Source organism: Acomys minous (assembly GCF_964271855.1).
Source record: "Acomys minous genome assembly, chromosome: 1".
NCBI classification, from domain to species: Eukaryota; Metazoa; Chordata; class Mammalia; order Rodentia; family Muridae; genus Acomys; species Acomys minous.
The window spans coordinates 165,975,754-165,984,760 of NC_140483.1; positions in this window are offsets into that span (position 1 = coordinate 165,975,754).

The following is a 9,007-nucleotide window of genomic DNA, read 5'->3' on the forward strand; positions in this document are numbered from 1 at the left end:
TAGCGTTTTCATTATCATGTCACAGGAAGATTTTCTTTTCTGGTTCAATATATCTGAAGTTATGGAGGCTTCTTGTATGTTTATATGAATTTCTTTCCTTAGTTTGGGGAAGTTTTCTTCCAATTTTGTGGAAAATGTTATCTAGCTGGGTGGTGATGGTGTATGCCTTTAATCCCAGCACTCGGGAGGCAGAGACAGGTGGATCTCTGAGTTCAAGGCCAGCCTCTTCTACAAAGCGAGGCTAGGATGGCCAAGGCTACACAGAGAAACAGTGTCTTGGGAAAAAAAAGAAAGAAAAAAAATGTTTTCTGGGCCATGGAGCTTAGAGTTCTTTCTTCTATTCCTATTATTCTTAGGTTTGGTCTTTTTATACTATGCCAGCTTTCTTGGATGTTTTGTGTTAGGAACATTTTAGTTTTAACACTTTCTTTGACTGATATGTCGATAACGTCAATAATAACTTATACACTTGAGATTCTCTCTTCCATCTCTTGTACTCTATTGGTGTGGCTTGTGTCTGCAGTTCTTGTTCTCTTCCCTAGGTTTTCCAACTCCAGGATTAACTCATATTGGTTTTTTTTTTTTTCATTGCTTCTAATTTCCCTTTTAGGTCTTCAATAATTTTATTCATTTCTTTCTTCTATTTGATTGTATTTTCCTATAATTCTTTATAGGCATTATTCAATTCCTCCATCTGTTTGAATGTATCTTCCTTTGTTTCTTTATGAGATTTATCTTATCTTCCTTCTTCAAGGCTTCTATCATTTTTGTCACTTCAGGTTTAAAATGTTCTTCATGCCCTTCAGCAGTGTTAGTATCTCCAGGGTTTGCTGTAGTTGGGCCACTGGTTTCTAGTGGTATCATATGGCTCTGAGTTTTGTTGCTTGTGTTCTTCCACTGGACTCTAGCCATGTGGTGTTAGCAGGCCTGGAGGCTGCTCCAATGGAGTTTCTGTGTCCCAGGTGGGCCAGACTTCTAAAGAGCAAATGGAGAGAGATCCAAGCAAAAAAAAAGTGCTTGGGAGTCCCACATTCCTTTCTGGGATGGCAGCTAATGTGCATTGTGGCCTGCACCCAACTGACCTCTGCTGGTTTGCTCCTTGTGTCACAGATGGACCAGGCCAGAGAGCGCTTTATAGTATTTTTAAAGCTTTTAAATTTGTATCATTTTAGAAGCATTATACCTGTCATTTTCTCCAATGTATTTTAAGTTGAAAATGTTTTTAAATTGAGAATGATGTCATCATCTTTGAATGAATGGCCAAGTGGCACAAAGGGAGGAAATGACAGGAGCCAGTGGGACCAGTAGGAGGCAAGTTCCAACTTCTATTTTAGCAAGTTGTCCTGAATTCCTGGTTTTGTTTGTTTGTTTTTGTTTGTTTTATTTGTTCACCATTGTAGGCAGATGAGCTGGGAGCATTTTGAAAATGCACAGGGTCTGTCACTTTGGCAACTGTTTGCTTCTATTTTAAAATTAGTTTGATTGTTTTATTGATGTTTAATTTGGGGGCTTCTTTATTTATTGATAATACTAATCCTCTTTCAAATATACATTTTATGAAGTTTTTTTTCCATTCTGTCAACAATTTCCCTTGAATAATGGCGCCCTTTTCTGTAGACAATATTTTCGGTTTCATGTGGCTCCATTTGTTAATTGGTGGTGGTGTTAATTTTTGCTACTGGAGTAGTGTTCAGAAAACCTTTCTTTGCTAGTAAGTTCAGGCACATTCCATACCTTCTCCTCCATCAGATTCAGAGTACCAGGTCTTATCCTGAGGTTCTTGGTTCATTTTTAATCAATATGTGTGTTGGGTGAAAGATGTGGAAAGAGCTTCATTCTTCTACATGTAGCTGTTCAATTTGACCATCACCAATTATGTATAATGCTCTAATTTCAACATTGTAGGTTGTCTTCTTTGCCAAAACTCCTGTGAGTGTGGAAGAGTTGGCTTATATGTTAGTCCTCAGTTGAATTCATTGGTTCAGGAATCTATGTTTTACAGCAGCACTATGCTGTCCTTATTATTATAGCAATGTACTATCAGTAGAAATCTGGGGTGGTGATGCCATCAGAAGTTTTATATGTTGTTTGATGTTTATTTCTTTTGAGGATTATTTTGGCTACCCCATGTGCTTTGTGATTTCCTATAGAATGAAGAGTTTTTCTTTGTGTGTGTAAAGAATTCAATTAGAACTTTAGTGGCAATTCTGTTGAAATTGTAGATTGCATTTGGTAAGAGGGGCACTTACACAACAGTAATCCTGCTAATCTATGACTATGTGATGTTTTTCAGTCTTTGATATTTTCTTCCTTCAGTTTCTTTTTCAGTGTGTTCATGTTTTCACTATAATGTCTTTCATTTATTTGGTTAAATTTATTTCAGGAATTTTTTTCGGGACAATTGTGAACTGTATTGTTTCTTTGGCTTTTTCTCAGTATGTTTATTAGTTCTACTTATGAGTACTACTAATTTTTATGTAAATTTTATATTCTGCAACCATGATGAATGTATATTTTAGAAATTTTCTGGTGGAGCTGTTAAATTCTCTTATATATAGAATGACATCATCTGCAAAAAAGGGTAACTTTACTTTTTGAATTTCTATGTAAATCGCTTCATCTTCATTTCTTGTATTACTGCTGTAACCAAAGCTTCAAGTACTGTATTTAACAGAAATGGAGAGATTAGACATCTTTGTCTTGGTTCTTTGTTCAGTGGAAATGCTGCAAGATTTTCTCCCTTTAGGATGATGTGGGTTTTCTGTATATTATATTATTTTCCTTATTCCTAGTCTTCCTAGGACTTTTGTCATGAATAAACATTAAATTTTGTCAGGGGCCTTTTCTACATCTAATGAGATACATATCTTTTTTGTCCTTTAGTCTATTTTAGTGTTGGATTGTATTTATTTATGTATACTGAACCATCCTTGCATCATAGGGATAAAATTGAGCTAATTATGATGAATGATAGTTTTATATAATCTTGAATTCACTTTGTAAGTATTTCATTTCGAATTTTCATGTCTATGAATTTATTTCATTTTGTACTTTTGTCTATGTTTGTATTGTTAATACTGGCTTTGTCAAAGAAATTTGGAAAGTTTATTCATTTCTTTTCATTTTTATTTTTATTTTGAGGAATAGTTTGATGAGTATCGGTGCTACAGTTTTTTTCTTTCTTTCTTTCTTCTTCTTCTTCTTCTTCTTCTTCTTCTTCTTCTTCTTCTTCTTCTTCTTCTTCTTTTTTTTGAAGGCCTTGCAGAATTCTGCACTAAATACATTTGGCCTTGAACATTTGGTGGGGGCAGTAGGGAGGCATTTTTTTAACCTTATCAAAAGATTGATTTTAGAAAAAATATTTAAAATATAATCACATAATTTCTTCCCCAACTCTCTTTACTTCTACTTCTTTCAGTGTCCAATGTTTCTTCCTCCATAATTCATAGACTCTTCATTACCACTGTGGAAAGTAGGTCAGTGAAAATTACTTATATGAGAAATGGGCAAAGTCATGTTCACTCAGGACTATCTGACTTCACCAAATTGTGTTGCAGGCATTTTCCAGAATTGCACACCATCTGCCATTGTGGTGTTCTTATATTCTCCTGCTATTACCTTTGGCCTAGCAGTCAGACTCCTAGGCTCTCAGGATACTACTGAGATCTGCAATGGAAAGCATGTGGTGGTAAAAAATATTTTTTCCTCAATTCAATTTCATACTAACTTAACATAGGACACAAAGCAGTATTGTTTGTGTCCCAAACTTTGTTTTTCCAAAAGAAATTTAGCTTCTTGCTTAGTCTTTACTCCTATCTCAGTTGAAACAAGCAATTTCTGAGAGTAATACTTCAAATGTGAATTACAAACTCTCTATCTTCTTACCAGAAGATGAAGGTAACTTCATCTTACTTCAAACTCAAGAAATTGGTTTTTTCCCCAAATATTTGATGCTTTCACATTTCTCCCAACCAAAGGAACTTTTCTGATTGTTTATCTGCATGATTTAAGATGTCAGCTTACATTTTATTTTCTGGGAAAAAAAACCCTCTGATTATACATATAATACACACATAATACATATAACCTCTATCCCAGCTCAACTACCCTTGTTCCTGGTCCAAGTTAAGTACCTTTGCATATCAGATGATATAGCCATGTTCTGAGCAGCTTATTTTACATTTTTCTGGGTTTAAGTAATACATTAAAATACATATTTTAAATATAATATTTTCTATTTATTCTTTAATAATTTCTCACATTCTCAGCATGTTGCTGCATGCCATTAATATTATCATGTGAGAGGCAGAGATAGGTAGTTGTATTTGAGGTTGAGTCCACCAGGGTATACATAGTGAGTTCCAGGATAGGCAGGGCTAATAGAGAGACCCTGTTTTTAAAAGTTCATTTCAGACATAGATACAATATATTTTTCTCATCTTCATATTCCAATCCCACTTTTCACACATTCCCTTTCATGTCCTCTTTGTTGTTGTTGGTTTTGGTTTGTTTGTTTGTTTGTTTTTGTATTTTAGACAACTGAGTCCAATTTGCGGTGCCTATATCACATGGTTGTGGAGCCATTCACTGGAGTGTGGTCAATGTACCAGGACTCATACTCCAAAAGAAAACTAACAATCCCCTCCCCAGCAGTCAATAACTTTCAATATATCCTCAGTTTGAGATGAGACCTTGTTAGGCTTATCCTATCCATGCTGCAGTACTTAATGGCTTGATCTTATGCAGATGTCATAAAGGCATCCATAGCTACCTTAAATTCATAATTGCATTGGCCTTCTTATGTTCAGAAGATAGTGTTCTCACCCTGCCTTCCTTGATCTCTAGATCTTACAACATTTTCTACCTCTTTCACAATGTTCCACTAATCATGTAGAAAGGTGGATGCTATAAAATAGGTATACTATTTGTGGCTGAGCACTCAATAGGCAGTAGCACTCTGCCACTTGACCACTAGTGAATTTCTCTTAACTTCTGACACTTTAAAAAACACTTCTTTGATTGGCACGGAGAGTAGTATTAACTTGTGGGTATAGAGATATGCATTTTAAAAGCATGTCTATTTAGCAAGATAGTAATAGTTCTCCTAAGAACTATGAGCTCTTCAGCAATGGATTTCTACCCAGATTCATAATATTAAGCATGAATTTCCTCCTGTATAGTCAGCCTTAAATATAATCACAATACAAATTACTCCTATAGCTATCTTGAGGATTTTTCTCCCTGAGTAGCCTATATCCTCTTAAACTAAATAATCTGGCCAGCAAAAATGGAGCTTCACTAAACAGTCAGGAATTGTTTTATTTCTCTATGCTCAGTGACAAAATGTGAATGGTCTCTCTATCAACATTTCTTATCATCAAGTTCTGGTAAGCAACCTAGCACAATTGCCTATACTGTTTTGAAGATCTCTGAGACCATCTTCCAACCAACAACATGAGAGTAAGTGTTCTACATCTGGTACTCATTATTTTTGTTTTGCTCTTGTTTGTTTGTTTGTTTGATAACCTATAATGCCTCTTGGAGGAGCATTATTCCTAATGTTTGGTAACTCAATTTAAACACTTAGGGTGTGTATGTCTATGTATCTTTATAAATGTATAAAGCTGATAAAATAATAGTTTCACATATGGCTTTTTAAATTTTTCATTTGTGTTTTTATTGATGTTGTTTTGTTTTAATTGAAAACATATTCTTCTCTCATATCATATATCCCCAAACAGATTTCCATCCCTTTACTCTCATACAATATATCCCAAGAACAGTTCCCCATACACTTTCTCTCTTCCCAGATCTACTCACTGTCTGCTTGCTCTTCAGAAAAGAGCAGGCACCCAAGAGATGAAAACCAAAACAAGATACAATGAGACAAGACAAAAGTCCTCATATTGATGCTGACAAGGCAGCCCAAAAGAAGAACAAGAATCCTAAGAGCAGGCAAAAGAATAAAAGATACACCCACTCCCACTATTAGGAATCCTACAAAAACACCAAGCTAACACCCATAAAATATATGCAGAAGATGTGGTGTTGGTGCATGTAGGCCCCATGCTTGCCACTTCAGTCTCTATACGTTTATGTGAGCCCTGATTAGTTGATCCTATGTGCCATGTTATTTTGGCTTCCTGCACGCCTTCTGACTCCTTCAATCTTTCCTCACCATCCTCCATGTCGTCCCCTGATTTCTGAGAGGTGGGACCTGATGGAGGCTTCTAATTTAGACTCGTTTTTTCATGTCTGCCTGTGGTTCTCTGCGCTCTCATCTGATGCCAAATAAGCCTCTCAGATGATGACTAGATGACTAGGAAAGACACCAATCAATGAGTACAACAGAATATCATTAGTACTCATTTCATCTTTTTTTTTTTGCCAGTCATGTTTGGTTCTACCTTATGTGTCTCAGTTATCCAGTATCTGATTCCTGACCATCTGGTCACTGTGGGGCATGGGCTACCTCTTGTGGCATGAATCTCAAGTTAAATCACACACTGATTGGCCATTACCACAAGTTCTCCACCACCATTGCCCCAGAATATCTTTCAGGAAGAACAGATTGTAGGTCAAGTGTTCTGTGGCTGGACTAGTGGCCAGGTTTCTCTTTCCAAAGACTTCAGAGTATCTTCTCACACCAAAGGGACTAGACTGTAGAGGTGAAGGCTCTACTCAGGTAATAGTTGAACCTCTCTACATCCATTGAGTTGTATGAATGCTATCCTCAACAATGGGGCTACATCATCATTTTAAGAGAGCAACCTTTTGTCTTAGCATCAGCCACACTAGTTTAGGGATCTCCATGGGAACCTCTGAGACAACAACTGAAAGAAATTCAGCCCAGTCCCTCAACTGAGAACTTAACCTAGCTACAAAAGGCAGACAGTTCTGATTCTGTATCCTTTATTACAAGGAGTCTTCATTAGAGTCACTCTCATAGATCCCAAGAAGTGTGCAATGCACTGCATTTCCACATATGCCTTCCAATGTTTCCAAATTCTTGATATCTTTTCTCTTACTCTTTCCCTCCATCCCTTTGCTGCCATACTTGAGTATTCCCACTCCAGTCCCATCCTGTCCCCAGTCTACATGCAAGATTTATTCTATTTTCAATTCTCAGTGAAATCCATGTGCCCCCCTCCCCGAGCTCTTCTCTCTGCCTAAACTCTCTGGGTCTGTGGATTATAGCTGGATTATCATTTACTTAATAGCTAGTATCCACTTATAAGTGAATATTTATCATATTTGTCTTTCTGAGTCTGAGTTACCACACATTGGATGATTATTTATTTCTAGTTGCATCCTTTTGCCTGCAAATTTCATGATGTCATTAAAAAAAAAACAGGTACCATTTCATAAACGTACCACATTTTCTTTATTCATTCTTCAATTGAGGGACACCTAGGTTCTTTATAGTTTCACGCTATTGTGAATAAAGCCATATGAACATAACTGAACAAGTGTTTTGTGGTGTGATGAAATATCTTTTGAGTATATGCCTAAGAGTAGTACAGTTGGTTCTTAAGGTAGATCAAATCCCAGTTTATGAGGAAATGCCATATTGATTTTCATAGTGTAAGACAGAATGGAAAAGTAGTTTTGATTTCCATTTCCTTGATGTTTAGGATGTTAAACATTTCTTAAAGTTTTTATCAATCATTTGCAATTCCACTGTTGAGAATTATGTTTAGATATGTACCCCATTTTGAAACTGGATTATTTGCTGTTGTTTTTAATCTAGTTTCTTTAGTTATTTATTGTTCTGTATGTTAGTCCTGTATTGGATGATGGGTTGTAAAAATATTTCCTATTTCTGTAGGAAACCACACTGTCTGAAAGATAGTTTGTCTTACAGAGCTTTTCAATTTCATGCGATCCCACTTAAAATCATTGGTCTTAGTTTTTGCTTTATAAGTGTCATGTTCAGAAGTTATCTCCTATGCCAGTGCATTTAAGACTGTTCCACACTTTCTATTTTATCAGGCTCATTGTTTCTGGTTTTACATTGAGCTCTTTGATCCTCATGGACTTGAGTTCTTGTGCAGGGTTATAGATATGGATCTGTTTGCATTCTTCCACATCAGACATCCAGGTTAACAAGCTCCATGTGTTAAAGACTCTTTGATAGTTCCAGTGTATATATATTTCTGGCTTCTTTATCAAAACTCAGGTTTTTAATATGGATTGATATCTGTGTCTTCAATTCATTCCATCAATCAACTTGTCTTACTTTATGCCAATTTCATGTGTTTTTATTACTACATCTCTGTAGTACAACTTGAAATCAGAATGGTGTTAACTCCAGCAGTTCTTTTGTTGATCAGAATTGTTTCAGCTATCCAGAGTTTCCATATAAAGTTGAAAATTGTCCTTTAAAGGTCTGTAAAGCATGGAATGTATATATTGCTTTTGGTAGAATGTCCAATTTTACTATATTAATCATATTGATCCATGAGCATGAGAGAACTATGCGTCTTCTGATATCTTCTTTAATTTCTTTTTTCAAAGACTTGAATTTTTATAATGTCTTTCCTTTGCTTGGTTAGAGTTATCCCAAAATATTTTATATTATTTGAAGCTATTGTGGAGGGTCTTTTTTTCTTGACTTCTTTCTCAGTTTGTTTGTCATTTGTGTATAGGAGGGCTACTGATATTTTGAGCTAATCTCGTATCCATCCACTTTACTGAAGGTGTTTATTTGCTGTAGGTGTTTCTTGGTAGAATTTTTGAGGTACTGATGTATACTATCATATCATCTGTGAATAGTGATACTTTGCCTTTATTCTTTTTTATTGTTCTAGCGAAAACTTCAAGTACTATCTTGAATAGATGTGGAAAGATGTAGATAACCTCATCTTATTCTTGATTTTAGTAGAATCTCTATAAATTTGTCCCCATTTAATTTGATATTGGCTATAAGCTTATTTTTTCTTTTTTTTAATTAGAATATTTTATTAATTTTTAAAATTTATTACAGATACATTTATATTTTTACACA